The sequence below is a fragment of the Sphaerodactylus townsendi genome, linkage group LG11, assembly GCF_021028975.2.
Source record: "Sphaerodactylus townsendi isolate TG3544 linkage group LG11, MPM_Stown_v2.3, whole genome shotgun sequence".
In the NCBI taxonomy this organism is placed as follows: Eukaryota; Metazoa; Chordata; class Lepidosauria; order Squamata; family Sphaerodactylidae; genus Sphaerodactylus; species Sphaerodactylus townsendi.
In genome coordinates, this window is record NC_059435.1 from 38,425,970 (window position 1) to 38,446,492 (window position 20,523).

General features: G+C 40.6%; 1 protein-coding gene across 3 annotated transcripts in view; it reads left to right on the forward strand.

Moving 5' to 3' along the window:
* The window catches only part of RFTN1 (raftlin, lipid raft linker 1), a 136,056-nt gene that overhangs the window by 62,289 nt on the left and 53,244 nt on the right, over positions 1 to 20,523 (forward strand). The gene's annotated exons all lie outside the window — the stretch shown is intronic.

Consider the following 20,523-nt stretch of genomic DNA (forward strand, 5'->3'; position numbering starts at 1 on the left):
GTGCCAAAGTGCTAGTTACGAAGATAAATTTTTACAGGATTCCAGTTTTTAAACTGATCTGTAAATTAAGATATTGATATCCTACCTCTTATGTACTAATTATCAATGTGAATAACAAAAAGCAATTAAAATCCAAAACATAAATTATAGCACTTTGTAAACAGAAAAATGCATTAGGGACAAGAGCAAGACCTGCATTATCCTATCAGCCAGTGGCCACGAGTAAAGGTTCACAGAGTCACCTTTGTTAATTGCTTGGTAAGAAGGAATGAAGGTAGGACAATGCTGAACCTCTCTGTTGACAGTTCAAGGAGGACTAACAAAGACATACTTCCCCTGTTGGTCGACTAGCCTTGATCATCTAACAAGGCAGGTTTCTGTGCCATAACTGGGTCTAAGTGGCATTGTCAGATGGGAGGTTATTTAGTTTCACCACACTTTATCCCTTAGCCATCACCTTCATATCAAATGAGACAGTCCACAGCAGCACCTTTGAGGATTAGCATAATGTGTGGGTGGGCAGTTCTTTGATGTTTATGTACTACTTTTATAGTTCCCCGTTCTCACTGAGATTCCAGGCAGATGACAGAATTAGAAAACAATGCAAAAAAGACCAGTATAATATATACTAAGAAGCAATAAAGTTCTACAGTAACTGGAGTTTGAATTGTATTAACAGACAGGCCTATGTAGAGTGCATTACAGTAGTCTAGCTTTGAGGTTACTGTGGCATGGATTCACATGGCCAAACTGGATTAAAATAGGGGGCTATCTTCTGGGCTAAGTGAAGATGGAAGAAAGCATTTGCTGTGTTAAGCAGCTTTGCCAGCAGTAATGCTGGGTAAAGCATAACCCATGGACCCATGTCTCTAGAACCAAATATGACTCTAAGGCAAAAATGACAAAATCTTTAAGTTATGGTATATGGGAGAGATTGGTGGTATAGTAGAATGACCACTAAGTGAAGGGAATGCCAAGAAAAGATTTTATAGGACTAAAAGATTTCTTAGAGATGCTTTACCAGTAGAGGTGAACAGTTTCCAGTAATTCAACTGTGAATCACATGCAGATTTAATCATCATCACCTCTGTTATATCAGGAGTTATACCGTGTTTATATCCTTAGCCATTTAATGGCATTAGCCAGACACTACGTTTACACCAGCATCAAGAAGTCTAGACAAAGAAATCCAGGCAGATGACAGAATCCAGGCAGATGACAGTACTTCTGAGAGTCATCAGCATATTGGTGACACTTAAACTCCAAAACTACAAATGGTCTGTCCTGAGGGCTCTACATCAAGATAAAACTAAGCCTCATGAAACTCTACAAGATTTATATTGTCGGCAAGTAGTTTCTGATAGTTCCTGATCATGTGTCTGATCTGTAAGGAATTATTTAAATCAATCCAAAGCAGAACTCCTGATACCTACTTCTTCAAATATCTCATCAGCTCCCAGGGCCCCACTCTGCAAGTGGGTTAGGACCAAGTTGTCTGAGGATATCAGCAATGGAATCACTGGAGCAAAGCCAGAGCATGGACATCAGCATCTGCTTTCCAAGATCACTCTTTAGGGCCATACCTCATCCATTCAACAGATACCACAGGCAGCCATGATGGAGAAAAGAATCCAGGGTCTGAGCCGCCTTATATTCCTGTTCTTCATCCACAAGGATGGGAGGCAGTGGAACTGGTTGGGCCCACAGGGTGTGCAGAGATGCAGCAGGGGTCAAGTAAGACCAGCAGATGTATGGGCAGTAAGCCATACGGCCTGGAAGCAATAAGCCACAGAGGTCACCTGCTTCAGGACAGGGTAGTTCCTGGTTGTTTGAAAAGTCAGGTTGACAGAATTCTTGGTTGGGTCTTGGGTTGGGTCTTGGACTATCCAGAGGTGTGCTTGGGCAAACTTATAGCACTGCTGCCAATCCTGCAGGAAGTCTCTCATGGAAAAGCCCTAATGAATGTCTGCAAAGATCTTTGGCCAAAGGACTATTGCTAGAAGCCCATATTCAGGAGGGATGCTCACATACACTGGCTTCAGGGTGTTGCCTCCAGCCTGGTGAGCAGGACAGTTTGTGGCTCAACTGTTTGTCATAGCTGCGCTAGAGCAACAGCAACTCCCAGCTTGCTCTCTTCAACTGTTATGCTATGTTTGGAAAGTTGCTATTCAGTGTAGTAAAGATGTCAGGGAAGAAATGGTGCAATTCTCTAGAGCATCATTGCTTCATAATTGATATTTACTGTAGCATTTAAAAAACAGGTGTTTCAAATGAAAATAGAACTTTGCATATGTCAATTATGTGCAACAAATTAATGACTATAGTAGTTAGTTTTAAAAATACACTTTGAAATCCTTCATCTGTGGTGTTAAAGCATAACACATTGCACTTATGAATAACATGCCCCTTCATCTTCTGTACCTGACTTTTGAAATGGGTTCAGGGATACCAGCTACTTGATTCCATACATACCATAAAATGGTGTACTTAGTGAATCTTTTCCAGTTTTCTCTACAGCCTTGTATTTCATGAGTGTGTATAGCTTTCAAAGATTTTGCCTTCTTTCTTGAATTAATCTGTTGCTTTTTTTAACAGAAGCTTGAGGAATTACTAGAATCATAATCCTTGTGCTGATGTCTTTGAGGAAAATTGACCTTTAAGTGTAACTGTGCATTTGGTGTAGCGTGGCTTTTGAAAGGGCTTTTGGTCAGCAACCTATATTAAATAAAAATGAGGATTCAAAACACTCTAGCCACTTTAAACAAAGGTCAGGTTTAGATGTTGGAGACCAAGGGTTTTTGAAACAAGTGTTGCTGAAGGTTTTTCTTGGGCAAAACTGGCAACACTTTCCCAGTTCAATATATCTTAAAATTTTTTTTTTAAAACCCTCTAATGGTTAGATTAACACCTTTAGATCTGTCTTGGTCACCTGTTAAATATAACAGAAACAAATTACTTGACGACTTGAATATATGACTGTTCTCTATTAACCTGTTGATGAAGTGCACTTTTAGCTATATAAGTGTTGTTTTTGTTGCAGTCTGCCCAATATTAATATTGTGTGTGTGTTTGTGTGTGTGTATCCCTGTGGGGTTGGTCCTCTGTTGGAGTTTGGGAGGAGAGTATTTTGTCCCTGAGAGGGAGCTATAAGAGAGTTCTGAGGGGAAAAGAGAGAGTTCTTAGAAGAAAAACGGAGACAGGAACCATCTGAGTCTGAGGGAAGAAAATGAAGTGGCCTGAGAAGGAATCTCAAGAGAACTGCAGCAACATAGAAATGCTGAAGAGAAGCACTGCTGCCACCACAGAGAGCCATGAAATGGCTGAAAATGTGGAAGATACATAGTGCAGCATACTAAGGACAGCAGAATTTGCATTACAGCTGAATAAGTCAACTTTGCCAGGCAATGAATAATTGCTTCTCACGTGAGTTTTATAAAAGATGAAAGTTTGGCTCAAGAGCATTATTTGCTGGGCTACTAAGCATAGATACCAAAGGACAGTCAATATTTTATGTTGTTGAACAGTTATTCAAAGACAACGAAATTCCACTTACGAAGATACTTGCTTGTACAACTGACAGAGATCCATCAGTGACTGGTTGCTACTGAGGATGTGTAGCTTACTTGAAAAGATCAGTGTAAGGCTGATTATACTCTGTTGCTCTGCTGCACAGCGAGGGAATGTTTCCTTCACAGCAGAAATTTCTGTGCAGATGCTCTTATGGTTACGCTGATCCCAGAATCCCCACAGTTACTGAAAGTGGGCCAACCTCAACGTTTCCCTTTACGTCGGGGTTTAGCTCCTTCCAGGCCATTCCCCCATCCAAACCAAACCAAACCAAGAAGATTGCCATTTGTTTAGGTTTTTTTTTTAAAAAAAATGCCAGCCATCAATCCCTGCAAGAGTTGGGGGGAGGGGGGGGGCATTTCCCTAAAAAAATAGAAAGAATGATAGCAGCCTGCACAATATCATTATAAGGAATATTGATATTACATTTAAAGGGCTAAAAAAAGGCACTCTTCGTTCTTTTGGCTTGGACACAGGAGTGACCTGGAAGTGGGGGAGGCAATCCGAGTAGAGGGCAGTGGGACACCTCCTTGCGTGTAAACAAAGAAACATGAGGAGAACCCACTGTGGGGTGAGGAGTGGTGGGCCTTAGATGTCTTTAGCAAAAATCCTCAGTGATGACTTGCATGTCATTGCACACTGTCATTACTGCAGTGAAGAAAATTAAAGCCCATGCTCACAATGATTGACTATTCCAGGACTTCTGTATTAAGAATGATGGCTGCTTCATTCACATTGGCTGCTTCATAGTGAAGTTTGTTGGCTATCAAAAGGCAACTGCATGAGATGCTTCTGTGACCTTTTGACACCATGGAGTTTTTTTTAAAAGATATGAATGTTTTGCTCAGTGATGAACTCAGAGAGATCAGACATGAAGTTGCTTATTTATCAGAACTATGTACAAAGTTCAATGAAATGAATTTGCAGTTGCAAGGAAACGAGGTCAGTCTTATTAAGGCCAAATCTGTTGTCTCTGCATTGTAATACTATTCAAATGCAATATAGGCTGTTGTGAGTTGTATCAATTTCCGAGCTAGGAAAGGAGGGTAGCATACAAAATGATCAGGGGTTTTTTTTTGGTAACCATTTGAATATGCTGCATGAAGATATGTCTGAGCAATTTCAATAACTTCTTTTCATGTAAATTCTACATTGGGTGATAAATCCATTTTTAGGAAGCTGTGGTAGTGGAGGAAGAACTAACTGAACAACAACATGGCACTGAGTTGAAGGCCAAGTATAAGAAATCATACCAAGAGTTTTGGTTACAGAAATTTCTGATTGCTTTCCAGCTCTAAGGCACTGGTTAAGAAACTTTCTGTTGCATTTTCAAGATCATATTTGGAATGTGGTTTTAGTATGGTCATTCAAATTCTCTCCAAGCAAAGAAATTGATTCCAGATTATTGAATGTGATAATTTAAGATCCCGCCGAGTGGCTTTAAACCAAATGTGGGGAAACTGGTATCACTTTATCATGTCGATCCACTGTATGGACTGAATGATGAAATAGTTACTAAATGTGGTATCTGAGATTTTTGCCAAACAAATACCAGACTTTTTAAAAAGCTGTTATCGCTGGATCAAATTTAATTTAATTTTAACAAATGTGCGATGTGTTAGTTTGAATTTTATTGTTATTATCTTCCTTAATGAGTCATGCAAACCACTATTCTGAATAATTCTATGTATAGGGTAGGGAGAAGGCACTGGGAATGAGTTTACGGAACCAAGGAGTTAGCGTCCCAAAAAAGTTTGGGAACCTTTGGTCTAAGAAAAGCTTACTCCTTTGTGATTGGAAACTTGAAGACTATTAGCTGATGCCAAGTGAGTCCACTTCTCACTGTTAAGGGGCTTTTTCATCTTCACCCTGCCTTTACTTTTAGCAAATACATATTCTATCTCTTGGTTCTAACTTTCCATAGATTATTCTAATTGGTATGCTTTAATGCACTCTCTTTGGTGGAACTTCATGGGAGATTTGTGGGAATTCTTCGGGCGCAGATATATTAATATCCTATCCCCCATTTTTTGTTTTTCTGCAAGAGTTATGCCAAGCCAAGAGCCTCTATTGTAGCCCCTGTCCTGGCTACTTTCTTAATTAATTCTTCAGATTATCATCTTTTAAATATTCTTACAAGCAACAACTGAAGGGCCATGGAAACTGCTCTAAATATATTTCAGTATCTGAAAAATTGTGCTAAATTTCTGATCCTTCTTGGTTAGTTTTCTGTTTTGAAGTTTAATAACAGAAAAGTTGAAGTAGTTATGTCAAATGTTTTTGTCTATTGTTTGGGGTATGTTTTATTTCCATTAATTAATATGAGAAGCACAAGCACTGCAACTGTAAGGAGAAATAGTTGCTCCAGGGATGGGGCAGCCACAGTGTTGCCACTCCACCTCCAAAAAGGCTTCCTGTACTATAGCTAGCAAATCGACAGTCAGTCCCTCAACCTCCACAGAACTGTTTTATGCAGTTTCATGGGTTGTGTCTATCTTTTTGCCATCATAAACCTATGCTGACTAGGCATTCCTAGGCCAAAAGGGCTTGGGAAGTTGACCAATGTTGACCTTGCCCAAGGAGCACTCCCTTCAGCGCTGGTGCGATTCCTGTGCCTAAGGAGCACAGGCAACACTGGTACCCAAGCATTGGTGAACAGCTGACCAGCACCCATTGCACTGGTGAACAGCTGACCAGCACAAGCATAAGTGTGCCTCTGCACTGGCGTAAATGCCCCTTATTCTGGTGGAAGTACCATTTATGCTGGCGCTGGGGTCACACCATGCCCTGAGGGGTTCCCCCGTCCCAGGATTGCACTGTCAGTATGTCTTTATTTTAGTTGCTAAATTTCTGTACTTGTGCTTAATTGGGGCCAACATTCCCAAAGCCTCTGGACTTTGTTGGTTTCTTCCCCAATTTGTCTTAAAGCAGGTTGATTTAAAAAATGAACTAAAACTGGTTCAAGGCTCAAAGCTTAAACGAACAAGACTAAAATGACTGCTGTAAGCCTGTTTATTGCCAAAACGGCTTTCTTATCTAAGTGATCTAAAACTCTTGTGAAATCATTTCCATCCTTCAAGAAAATTCTTGTGAAGAGCTGAAGGGTCTTTACAAAAGAATAGTTCAGTGTTTATTTCTTTACACCTGGTGAAGAAATCTAATTTTTTAACCCCATTATGTAAGCCACCCTGGGACTTCGGTGTAGGGTGGGAAATAAATGGAATAAATAAATAATGCAAGCCTTTGTTTACTGTACACTTATAGAGCCAACAAAACTCACCTCCTTATTTAAGGATCTTGGTCTACGTAAATTCTGGAATAAAACAATAGTACTGGACAGGAGTCCCCCTGCTGTGTGCTGTCTTTGGCAATAACAGATCTAATGTATACTTTGTTAACATTTTGAAAGCATATGTAAAACAAAGAGTTGTAGTAAATTACATATAAAATATATTGGGTTCAATGGTGAGAAGAGAAACAGATGTTCTTGGTTAAATTAAAAAAACCTTAAATGCATTTTTATTTGACAATATAACTTTGGCGTTGAGATAACAGCTCTGTAGCAGAAATATCCCACAGCATGCTCAAGGGACTTGATTTGCTTTTGTAATCCTTTGTCCCAGTGTCTTTTTTTAGTTCCATCTTCCTGACTGAAGTAAAAATAGATGGTGTAAATGTACACAGTGCATGGCCTCAGCATTCCACAAGTCATCTAAAAACTAGAGAAAATGTTTGAAACAAACATCTGTTTATATTTTATTAATATGTGTGGATGTAATTTGTTCAGCCTGTTTCCTTTTAATCCAGGTTTTGCATGGATGTCTGCAATTTTTTAAAAGCAACGATGGATTTAGAGAGATGCTTCTAGGTCAAAAGCACCTTAACAGTCAAAACTAGTTTGTGTCTTTAATCTTCTGATCTAGTTTATCCCATATGGAATGTAATCCTATATGTGGTCCTAACAGCCTTGCTATTATGCAGTCTTGTCTGTTAAATGCTGATGTGAGAAGGATAGAAGGATCACTATTACATTGATCCAGACTAGTGGTTCACCTAGGTAGACTTTCAGTGCATCTTAAATACTGCTCTTGCGGAAGTCTTTCTTAGGTTGGTTACTTGAGATTTAATTAGAGAGTGTTAGGTTTCAACTAGGGGCCAAAGGATGAACTCTGCCACTAAGGTACATACGACCCAAGCAGTTACAATACACCTGCGAATTTCAGCTACAATTTATCATAATCCTTGTTTTGACTAATAACTGCCTTGAGTCATGAGGAAAGGCAGGCTATACATGCTTAAATAAATAAATAGGTTAGAAGACAAATTATTAAATTGTAAACCATTTTATCCTGTGTGCTATTGTACTGCTGAAAGGACTTTTCTGGAATGAGGAGAAACAGGGCTGGATACTGTTCTCACTATAGTGAGACACTATAATGATTCTTTTCCCTTATGCTGGTGTAACTTTGCTCCTGTAAAGTGTCGCAGTGGAGAACAAGGTTTGTTAGAGCAAATGGAAGTGAATGTACATAGAATTACATTTTAACCTGTGGCAAAAACTTTTACTTGCACTTCAGCAACTCAAGTAATGGACAGGGTCAGGCTACCATTTTATACAACTTTAATCTATTTAATATTAGGGATTGAGAGTAGAGGCAATGAACTGGAGAAAGATTTTGTTGGCAGTTAAATAAAACATTTATCTTGGATAAGCCTAATCAATGTGTATAGTGGTGTATTCAGCTGCTTCTCCTTTAAGTAGACAAAGAAGTGTTAATTGTGATACAGCTTCAGACCTTTTCTTCAAATAAATGTTTCCAATTTCATTAAACTGTCTGCTGTTTTAGAAAATACAGCCTCAGCACTTGGAAAACTTGTGGCCATTAAAGGAGCTGTTGCATGCATGTATCTGAGAGAATTCTTCCTAGAAGATGAAATCATCATATTCAGTTCATTACCTACAGAACTCCGGTTTTGTATTTTAATGTGAAATGGATAGAATTACACTGTGTCACTGTCAGTTGGTGAACCTGAACTGTTAAAAAAATACATTTTTAATGTACTGTTGTGAGCACTGTGTGCTGACCGTTGTCTGTAATTAACACAATTCAGTTTTAGAACTCTTAATTGTTCTGAATCATAAAATCTGTGGTTAAAAAGTTCAGCTCTAATTAGTAAGGAAGAAGAGGTAAAATAAAAGATGATCTTCACAGTCTGGAAGATTTTTGGGCATTACACTGCTGACTGAAAAGAAATGTGGTAAACTTGGTGGAATGAGCTGTTTAGATTTTATGTGGACCAACTATTGTCTTGTAGAAATGTGATCAACATAGCTTTCTTGCTGGATAACTTTTGTTCATGATAGCGTGTGAAAATATTATAACGCTGAATTTCTCCAGTGTCTCTGCTAGTGATAAAATACCAAATGCAAGTCGTATCAACAGTACTTGCACTTACCAACCTTCAATGGACCAGCAGCCGCCTTCTTATATAAAAAAAATACTGGGAATTCTGACATGCATGGCCCATTGGCTATGCAATAACCAGTAATGCTGCTATGACTGGAGAGGTATTCACATCAACTCTGGATATCCAACTGGGCAGAAGTTTCTAGAACAGGTTGAAGTAGTTTGAACAATTGCAATTTTTCACAATTAATAGGCCATGTAGTATTCAGATTCACAGTTCTGCCTTTGGTTAACCTACTTGATCATCTTGGTACAGCAGCTTTGTAGATCCTTAATAACTTCCAGCTTTGACAATGGTGACTAGCTGTCATATGGAAAGTATTATTTTCAACTGTAAGCACATCTAAATAGGCCGTTGGTTACATTTAAAATTAAAATCTTGGCTGCTGTGAGAATAAAATATAGAATGGTTGTGTAACACTGGGTGCTAATAGATGATTCTTCATTAAATGCTTATATGTCCTTCTGCAGAACCAAGAAAATGGCTAATTTGCAAACTGCATCTGTCCCTGAACTATCTTGTGTATCCAGCAACTTTAGCCTGAGATTTCCTTAACCAAGTTTAGTAATAGAGAATGATTGCAAGAATGCATGAAAAGTAGAATTAAGCTGAAGGTTAAGGAAGGAGCACTGTGGCCTAGAGCTCCTTGTTCCACACCAGTATGACTCACATGACATACTTGAATCTCTCTGTGTCATCAAGCCTCTCCCCACCGCAGCACTACAAGGTAAGGAGAAGCAGCCACCCTGGAACAACCAAAGATGTCAACAGGGAATGCCTGGTACCCAGCAATAATTTGGGATACCTCTAGTCTGGAGGTTAAGGGGGAAGAAAGGGTAGAGAAGAGCCAGAGATTATCCCTTTCCACATGGGCTATCTAACATGGGATAACCATGGGATATAACCCATTGTGAGTGGGAACTTTGCACAGTCCCCCCCCCGCCCCCCGCATCGGGTCTGCCCTGGTTGTTCCACTCCAACCTGGCATAAACGAGAATCATGCTATCAGCAACTCTTTTTAGAAAAATGCTGAGTGAATGGTCCCGCATGGGAGGCACGTTACTCGACCGCACATTATTTGTTTTATCCTCTCTGGCCACGCAGGAGAGTACAGACATACAGAGATTTCTGTGTAGCTGGAAGGGTTATCTGTGGCCGGCTGTGTTGCTACACAGCTGGGAGAGGCAGGTACACTATCAACAGACATGCCTCTGTGCGAAGGCACATCAGCCAGCTGCTTTGGCTCCGGGGCTATCTGCATGGAGCTGTGCAAAGGGCCCAGGGCTGCACCAGGCTCATGTACCCTGGCTGCACCCCGTGTTTCTTGGCCCGTGCGGAAAGGGCCCTTGACCTCATCAGCCCTACAAACCAATATAGACCAGAGAAGAATTTCATCATCAACAGAGCTGTCCTTCTCAAGCACCCTGTGCTCACAAAAAAGCTCACAAATAACTTTGGGGTGAGAGTGAGAGTGTGAATGAATGAGGTTAGCTTAGGGTGCATAACTGCCTTTGTTTTACTTAGAAGTATCTTTGCCAGACTCTCTGTCTGTTCACTGCCGAATAAAAGGCTCACAGGCCTCCTGTTATGTACCCCTTCCACCCCACACCTTAAAACACGCATCCAAGCCAGGATATTTATGGATAGAATATATATATGTGAGATATATTTCTGATATATTAATGCTAACAAATATATATGGTCTGGTGCAGGATAAAATAGGCTAACAGCAAGCCTAAGGAATAGCAAACAGTCAGTAGAAAATAAATCTACCCATTTGCTCCTTGTTGTCCACACCCAAGCCAGAGCTACAGTTGATTAAATGTGAGCTATCCCTTGAATTGAGATGCTGCAGCCTTCCTTCCCTTCAGCTGTTCCTAAGACTTCCTAAGTGCTCCCATCCCTGATGTCATCTCGCTGCCTCAGCTAAATTACAATAGACAGAGACTCACTCTGCTGACCACCTATTCAAGGTGTTTCTAATGTAATCAAGGAAACAATTGGCTACCAAACCCCTGGGTTTAGAACAATAGATAGAGATGCTAACTAGCTCAGCCCCGCAACCCAGCACAGCTGAAAGAAACAAAACCTAATGCAAAGGGTCTCTTTTCCTGCCAAACTAGCAATCTACCCTATAAAAGCCCTGCTCACCTTAAGCTCATTGCTCATTTCTAACCTGAACCTCCCTCGGTCAAGTTGGTGTGAGACACGATATCATCCTTCTACGGGATCTCTTTGCTGACATAGAGTCCCTGCCTTCTACTTCTTCTACTGCATTGGAACCATTAGGTAACATATCACCCTGCTGCCTTTTCAATTCCCTGTCTATCATCCAAACCTATTTTTCTCACCTTTTTATATCTCTAGGAACTTGTGTGTATGTGCCTCCATATCTTCCTGTATGTGTGTTTGAAACCAAATTTATATAAACTTTTAAAACTTGATTTGAACTCCTTGTGTTACTCTGCGGAACGATCCTTGCCATATTTCCCCGTATACATAGTCTCAAAGATTCCAGCCTAGCCTTCTCTTGCATTGCCAAGCTAAGTTGTTTCTTTCCCCCAAAGCATTGCTAAGTGAGTTGCTTTCCCCAAAAGCTCTGCCAAGCTAAGTTGCTCTCCCCAAAGCTCTGCCAAGCTAAGCTCTTTCCCCAGATTGAGCTATTCTTCCCCAGTGCTGACCCCATAAGAAATCCTTCCCCCTGTTAAGCTAGGTAACACTCCTGCCTGGTTCTAGGGCAGAGATCTGCAACCTGTGGCTCTCCAGATGTTCATGGACTACAAATCCCATCAGCCCCTTCCAGCATTGGCCATGCTGGCAGGGACTGATGGGAATTGTAGTCCATGAACATCTGGAGAGCCGCAGGTTGAAGACCCCTGCTCTAGGGTCTTGTCAGGTCTATGGTAGAAGGAAAACAAGCCACAGGTCCAATGGTATGCCTGACATCTGGTGATAGAAATAGGATTTACTGGACAGCAGACAGAGACTTTCTCAGACTAAGGATTCTGGCATTTCAGTGCCTTTTGTATTTGAGACTAGGAATATATCTGGATGTTGGGAATTTTAAAACAGCCTGCAATGGCCTTGGAGTGCCCGCATTGTTGAATGACATACAGGCTCAGTGGGTGGCTGTGACTGATCCAAAGCAGATTGGTTTGAAACCCACAGTTCTTTCGAGTGTGTGTGAGGTGTGTGTAAATGCTGGTTGGGAATTAAGGGGCTCCAACACAATGAGCACTGGTTTCAGGACATGTTCACTGGACATGCAGGCACTGTTGATGATCAGACTTGACATGCAGGCACTGTTGATGATCAGTCTGTAGCTGCTTCATAGTGTGTACCTCCTCTCATACATTAATTGGTAACATGGCTCAGGGATTCAGTAATTTAACTGCCAGTGGCCCTTTAGCTTGACTGGAGTGTGTGTTCAAGTGAGTGTGAGGGTTTTAGACATGGTAGTCTCCCAGAGAGGAGGTAGAGAGGAGACAAAATCTCTCAGTTTTTGGATCTGCTTTGAGTTTATCATAATGTTTAAAAGACCAAACTCTAGAATCATCTCCTTCTGAGGTCTAGGTTTCCTGTTACGTTAAGCAATTCAAGCCCTCCCCAGAACAAAAAATGCCAGCCATAGGTGCGCTTTTAGACCTTGCAGTTTTTTATCTGACATCATAGCATCTGTTTCGAAGAAAAATGTTATTGGATAAATGCTGTGCTGATATAGCAGGAAGAAGGCTTTTAAAACTATGCAGTTATTTTCATCTCTCAGTGAAGACACTATTTATTCCCTAGATCTGATACAAATGAAAATATTTTAATCATTTCTGATGGATCACCTGAGAACAGACTTCACTTTCATTTTGTACAAATGTTTGCATAATCCTGTACCAACAAAATGTTCTCCTTCTGCACTAGAGTTGTCTTTTCAGCATAAAGAATAATTTGTATCAAATATTTTGAAGCTCAGAATTGAATGAGATTTATGAAAATTGTCAAGGACAATGCAAAAGCTGTTTTCAAATTTAAAGTCATAGCTTTTCAAATAAGCTCGATAAACAAAGACAATGGAATGGTTCTGTGTTTCTGACAAAATGGCAACAAATAAGTAGTGATGAAGAATGATAGCGCTAGAAGCCAATGAATCCCATTCTCACTGCAATTTTCGACTTGATGCATTGCTATATTTTTGGTATCTCAAGTATAATTTTTGCTTGAAAGATTCACTTTGAATTGTAGAGAAAATGGAGATTTAAAAACTTTGCCAACCTGCTTTACAAAATGTGGGTGATCAAGTGATAACCACAGGCTGGATCTAAAACTACTTCATTGGACCCCCAGCAGCTCTATCAAATTTTGATTGAGAATAAGATGGTTGCTTACAGTTTCAAATTGTAAGGAAATAAAATTGCAAATATGTAGCTGTAGCACATTGGTTATCAAACTATAGATTGGGACCCAAAAGTAGGTCACAGCTATCTTAAAGGTAGATTGCAAGATCAGCAAAGAACCGGAAGAACTGGAGGGGAGGCTTGGGGATATATCTGGGTTTGTCTTTGGCCATGAAATATAGCTTGTTGGTAGGTAATGCCAGATTACATCATGGTAATGCAAATACAAAACATTAAAAGTAAAATATAAAGTTGTTTAGTGTTAATTGATGTGACATTTCTTCCTTTTTTTGAGAGGGAGAAAGTGGTGTGGAATTGCTTGGGATCTGGATGCCCAAAGCTGCAGTAAATTTCAAAGTGACCCTAAAAAATACAGTAGAGCTGCCAAGCCCCTGGTGGGGACAGGGAATCCCCACCAATGTAGGGAGGAAAATTAAAATGAAAAATGTGGCCTCTTCTACTTTCCGAAACTCTACAGTAAGAACTTCCTGTAAGTAGGAAGGCTACCCAGGTTTACCATAGAGTTTCCATGTGACTGCTAGAGTTACCCGGCAAGCTCTAGGAATCACAAGGAGCTCTCCAGTAGGAACTGCCTGTAAGGAGAAGAGGCTTATTTTTTCTTCTGGAACACTGTCCCACACAACCCTCTCATCAGTTGCCAGACATTACCTAGCAACCTTGAAGTATAGTGAACAACTGATGTTACATATAGATACCATTCTGTTTGTAATTCTATGCCCTTTGGAACAAAATACCGATGGCCCCACCAATTATCAGTTTGGTGACCACTACAAAATGGACTTTTCTGGTAGTGGTCTTCAAGCTGTAGATTATAGTTCTCCTATTTTGGCAACTTGATCATTAAACAATTTTCATTTGTGTCTGAAACATTACTTTCCGTGTACTCTTGGTTTTCCTTTATTGTATTCACTATCGTATAATTTTGTCTGTTGCTGTTCTTTCAATTGACATTTTATTGTTGTTATTCTCTGTATTGTTGTTCTCTGTCTTGAAAACTATTGTATTTATTTATTTAATTTAAATAAATAACCATTATAATGTGCACACTCTGAAAGAGCAAGGCTCTTGCCAATCTGCCTCCTGAGGGATCTTTCAGGAAGCATATTCATTCCTCAGGCCCCGTACTCCGTAACCAATGATTGAGTATCATCTGAGTACATGTGTTCCATGTTTGTATTATATAAGCTAACCTTATTATAGTCCAACTAGTGCCTAGAAAATGTAGTGTCTCTTCTGAATACAAAAGTTTTGTATCCCTGGTTTAAATTTCTGATATGCTGTTTCCACTGAAATTAGCTATTCCTTCTTTCATAGCTATCTTATTGTAGCATGATTCATATCTCAAACCTATCTTTAAAGTATTTGTGAAGTAACCACTACTCAGATCAGTCTTTAAACATTGCAAGCTGTGTTGAATTAGTGCATACTGGTAACATTAGATTCTTCCTTTATTCTGGATGGTAGCCAAGAAATTCCATCTCAAAATAATTAGAAAAGGTTTGGATCCCTCTTCTGTCTAAATCAGCTGTGTGTCAATGTGAAAATCCTTATCCAAGACTGGAAAAAAGAATGTGTTGTGGAAAGGGTTCTTGTAAAAAAAACTTTCCTGGGCTTGGGAAGTTGATTAGAATACAAGTAAGCTCAGAAGGAAGCTTCCAGATTTGATGAAGGTCTTTTAAATGGAGTCCATCTTTTGGAGAAAACTTTCAAATAAGGACAGAGAGGAGAATGAGATGTACTAAAGGCAGTTAAAAGTAGCTAAACACACAAACCCCAAAATGGAGCAATAATAGATACATACCAACTATTACCCTAGAATGCACTCTTCTAACTAGACACAAGTATAAGAAGAGTACAATACACACTCCATTTGGCAAAGTGAAGAGAACTTTAAGTTGATCATTGAAGCAAGTCATCACTGAATCACTGCATGTAAACAAAGCAATTTCTGAGATCACCTCCCAAAACCAAGTCAGAATCTTCGGGACCGCATCGCCCCATATGTCCCTATAAGGCCTCTTCGTTCTGCGGACTGTTGTCCACTGAATCCCCCAAACTGGAAATGCAGATGGTGGACTTAGGATGAAAGCTCCTCAAATAATATTTCTCAACTACAAAAGACATTTTATGAAAACTCACAATGCAGCAAAATTGTTACAACTAATCCAAATTTGACTGAATCTGGATGGCAGATTGTCTGGGAGCCTTAGATGTAATATTCTGGATCCCATGGAAGAAAGAAAGTCTATAAATGAATAGACATAGATAAATACATAAGGTTACAGGCAGCCCCATCCAAGGGGCCAGGAAGCCAGCTGTGCCGTGCCCCGCCCCCGCCCCTCTCATAGAGACTTCCTGGTGGCGTGCGGGGGGGGGGGGGGCTTAAAAAGTGAAAAAGTCTCCCTGTCACAGAGAAACCCCCATTGGGCTTAATAGACCAGGAGGAAGCCAACTAATGTCAGATCCTCCCCTGGCCTGCCCCTGCTACACCGGTGGCAGAACGTCCAGCTTGGCATTCCAGCTCTGGAGAGGGTGGCGGCAGCTGCCAATGGTGCAATCACACCTCCATCAGGACAATTGCCCTGGGGTGGACAAATCTGCTGGCACAGCTCTGCTCGCACAGGTGAATTCGCTCCTCTCCCACTCCTGGATGGGGCTGTCAATGTCCTTCACAGTCCCTGTCTTGGTGAGTTCAGGCAAAACTATGATACAAAGTGGTTTGAACTCACTGATGTCCTCAGTTCTCCTGTTTAGTTTAACTGGTGGCAATGTAAATTGTCCAACAGGCTTTGTCTTATTTAGCATTGGAAAATCAGAACCCTTGGAAGTATTGGATTGCATTGGGCAGTTTTCCAAAATCTATACTAGCAAAACAATTCTCTGCAATATATTACAAGTATTTTAATTATGTATTTAAGATTGAAAAACAAAAAGGAGTCTAAGATTTTGTTTGGAGCAATCAAAGGAATTGAGGATTTCTACATATGGTCCTTAACTAGAAAACACATCCTTGAAATAATCACAGTTGAATTGATTCTGTTGTCTAATGATTTTGAAACAGACTTTCTCCTTTTGTGTTGTTGTAGTATTTAGCATTGTAGCACACAATGTGAAAAGAAGAAAAAATACCTACCACCCTCTCTAATGTGATGGTTTGATGTCTTTATGTGCCAATTCTGTAATATTTTTCCATTCTGGAAAGCATTTCATATTAGCCTGCAAAAATTGTATGATAATTGATGTGATTTTTTTGTCAACTTATTCTCTGAGCCAAGTATATATTGGGATAAATTCTGTAAAATCTGGCATGAGAGGAAATTGATTTGGTCGACCATAAGGATGTGCAGAATGCCTTGACAGTTCTGAAAATTGTGCCTCTTGTGACATTTGAAACTGGTCCCTGCAACAGCCATACTGTACCCTGAAGGCACACTGTATGGGAATGATTTGTTAATTTGGTTAATGACTGTGGGGGCCCATGCTGGATGCTGTCTTCATGCATATTTGTTAAATATATTGTTGGCATGTTCGGCTCCAATCTCTTTGTGGGATTTGCTGAAGAGGGAGAAATCAAAACTGGGCCTTCTCTCCTCAGATGGGTATATGGGTGGTGTCAATGCTTATCTCTGTAACAGGAATGTACACAGAGATCCTTGCCTACAGCCCACTGTTGCATGTAAAGATCATGTCAAAACTTTAGAACTATATTTATTGCTTTAATGTGTTAATAGTACCTTATATTACAATATTCAAACACATCAGTTTCTTGAGAACAGTCATCTTTGAGAAATTTCTTGTTAATTTTTATTAAAACATTCAAAGGTATCAAATATCAAAAGGGTTCAATCAATATACAGAATTAATAAGATTTTTTTTATTTTTCTTACATAAAGATTTGTGTTTTCCTTTTAACCTTATTTAACCATGGGTCCCCATACTGGGAATATTATTTGACTCTGTGATGTTATAGAAGATTCAGACCCCTCAAAGCAACAGAGCGCTAGTACAGATCACAGCAGAAAATCAACAAACGTAGATGCCCTCAAGCTGGTCACATAGGGGGGCAGAGAATCACCCCTCCTTTGCCTGGCCCCACCAGGCTGCTCTGAGTGGCGGCCCGCAGCACGCTTCCTCCAGCTAAGGTAAGGGGGGCATGGGGGCAGTGGGGGGCACCTAGAACAGGTGTTGCCCTGGGCGCCCTTCCCCCCACCCCGCCCCACCCCTCTGGTAGTCAGTCCAACAGTAAGTGTTTCTTTTTTTCCTTTCCCCTACCTTACTGCCAGAAAGAAACTCACTTTAAACACTGAAACCTTTAAGCCTCAAGAAAATTATACAGTGTAGGACTTCAGTAAGTAGTAAATTGGCTTTGTTATGTTTTGTATATTCTGTCATTGCCAAACTGTATTTGTTCTTATTTTAAACATTTTTCCAATTTTCTTTACTAAAACTCTATTTTGCTCTTTGAATTGTGTGTACTGATCAAACCAAAAAGCACTTGGTTGCGTTACTGACAGCAGCTGGCCTGGATTTACAGCCACCATCTTGTTTCTTGCAGTGGTCAACCAAGATTAGGAAGCAAGGCATGAAGCCAGTTGTCCTTCCCTGCGGCTTGCCTTGGAGTAACAGGCAGTGGCGTTCCTGCCTAGGGACAGGGGGTACCCTATGTCCCCGGGCGCCCCCCATTTGGTCACGTGGGGGGGGGGCGCCAACATTTCAGGGTCGTTTGTGTGTTTTTAAATTTTTTAAGTGTTTTTCACGTTCCGGCCTGCAGGGGGCGCACTTTTAAGGCTAGCGACACCAAAATTTCAGGGTATCATCCAGAGACTGTCCTGATGTTACCACCCACATTTGATGATGTTTGGTTCAGGGGCAGCAAAGTTATGGACCCCCAAAGGGGGTGCCCCCATCCTCATTGTTTTCAATGGGAGCTAACCTGAGATGGGGGCTACCCATTTGAGGGACCATAACTTTGGTTCCCCTGAACATAACTTCACCAAACTTGGGTGGAATCATAAGAATAGTTAACAGATGATACTCTGAAAATTTGGTGTCACTAGCTTTAAAAATACACCCCTTCCAGGCACCCCAAGAAATTTGTCCAAGATTCTTTGTTTTGCAGTGACTTTGCTCCATTGTAGCCAATGGGGAATTTCTGAGTGTTTAGGCAGGCTGCACATTTTTGAAGATAGAGGCATCAGACTTTCAAGGTGGCTCCAGGAGGGCCTCCTGGTAATAGCATCCAGGTTTGGAGGCCTTTGCTTCTGGGGGTTCAATTTTATGGGCCCCCAAAAGGCTTATTTTGTTTCCCTGCTCCTGCACATGAAAGCCTGTGGGCTGAGTTCTCTCAGAACGCTCTCAACTCCCCCACACCCACTCCAGAAGCAAAGCTCACCAAGCTTGGATGCTATTACTCAAGGCCTCTTTAAGGTAGATTTAAAAGAAGAATCTGAGCTCCCTAGTTTAAGCACCATTGAAAGTGATGTTGTTTGGGGGTGGATTCCACTGGAGGTGTTTTGTGAGAGATGATGCTGACATTTGTTTGGTAAATGCTTTTCTGAGGGTGATTTGTGAGAGATTTACATGCTTAATACCCACTTCCACTGGCTTGGAGTTGTTTCTCAGGCTAACAACCTACCTCATAGGGTTGTTGTGATTAGGAAATTAGGAAAAGAGTTGGTGGTGAGAGAGCCATGTATGTTTTGCTGGGAGTGGGAGGTGTTTTGTGAGCTGGTGCAAAAAATCATTGTTTGGTCATGGTGGGGGAGGGTGGCCGCCCATACGCCGGGCGCGGGGGGGCACCAAACTCAGGTTTTGTCCCCGGGCGCCAGTTTGCCTAGGTATGCCCCTGGTAACAGGTATTCAGTAGCATACTGGATTTGAACTTGGAGGCTCCATTTAGTTGTGTGATGGTGACTTATGGAGACCTCATAGAATTTTTCCAGAGGTGGTTTGCCACTGCCTACTTCTGTATTGGTTGAGAAAGTTCTAAAGAATTGTGACCAGCCCAAGGTTGCCTAACAAGCTTCGCTTGAAAGAGTAGGAAGTCGAACCCAGTTTTCCAGATTAGAGTCCTTCTCTCAAGCACTGCACCATGCTGGCCCTCTCCATTTTGTTATCCATCAATCTTCCACGAATGTTTCTAGTCTCCTTGTGAAGAAAAGTATGACCAAGCATGATAGCGTGCCTGTAAAATCGATTGTGAATTTAGAAAATTTGTTTCTAGTAATTAACAACCACATATTTATTATTTTCAAAAAATCAAATTAGTTCAAAGTTTGATAGTTTATGACAAGAGTTTGAGGACGACTTTTTTTACTGTTTTGATAGCAGAGTGCAATGAACCTCCATCCATGTCAAAAAACGAACTTTATTATTGTACTCTTCATACCAATATAATTGTAACATGGGATGTAGCTCTGTACACTTGAGATTATTTTCACTGAAGTTCATTTATGCAAAGCCTCTTTAAAACCTACAGTTTGATATAAACAGGTATAATCTCTGGGTACAGTCTCATTCTCTATGAAGGAAAGAATGCTAGGAGTGGGAGAAAAAGTTCTCTCTGTCTATTAGAAAACCCCCAAACAAATAAAAATAAGATAGCAGTTTTCCTCATTCAATCTTTTACCTAACTAGAGCAATATAACATGGTAATCCAGCTGGTGGATCCCATAAAGCAACCATTTCACACAATCTGTGCGAAAACTGAACTCAGCAGATGTCTCATTAATAGGTTATGCTAGTCGCTCAAAGGTTTCTAATTTTGCCCGTTAGAAGGGATGGCTGGCTCCCATTTTCATAGCGCAAAGACCAAACGGAATCTTCTCTTGAATTGTGCAGCTGAAATATTACTTGTAATGGGTTACTAGTTGGTGAGAAGCTCTGTGATGGTGATCATTTCACCTTGGCAATGTGTTAGCAAACTATTTCTGTTTGTCCAAAATCTTGCAGCTTTGACCTGGCTTTCTCTTGGCTTCATGGCGAAGCCAACTCCAGTTCTTGCAGTGGTAGCACTGAAGTTCTAAAAACAACGTAAAACAGCAAGTAGTTTCTGTCATCCAGGTGTCATGTATGCATGCAG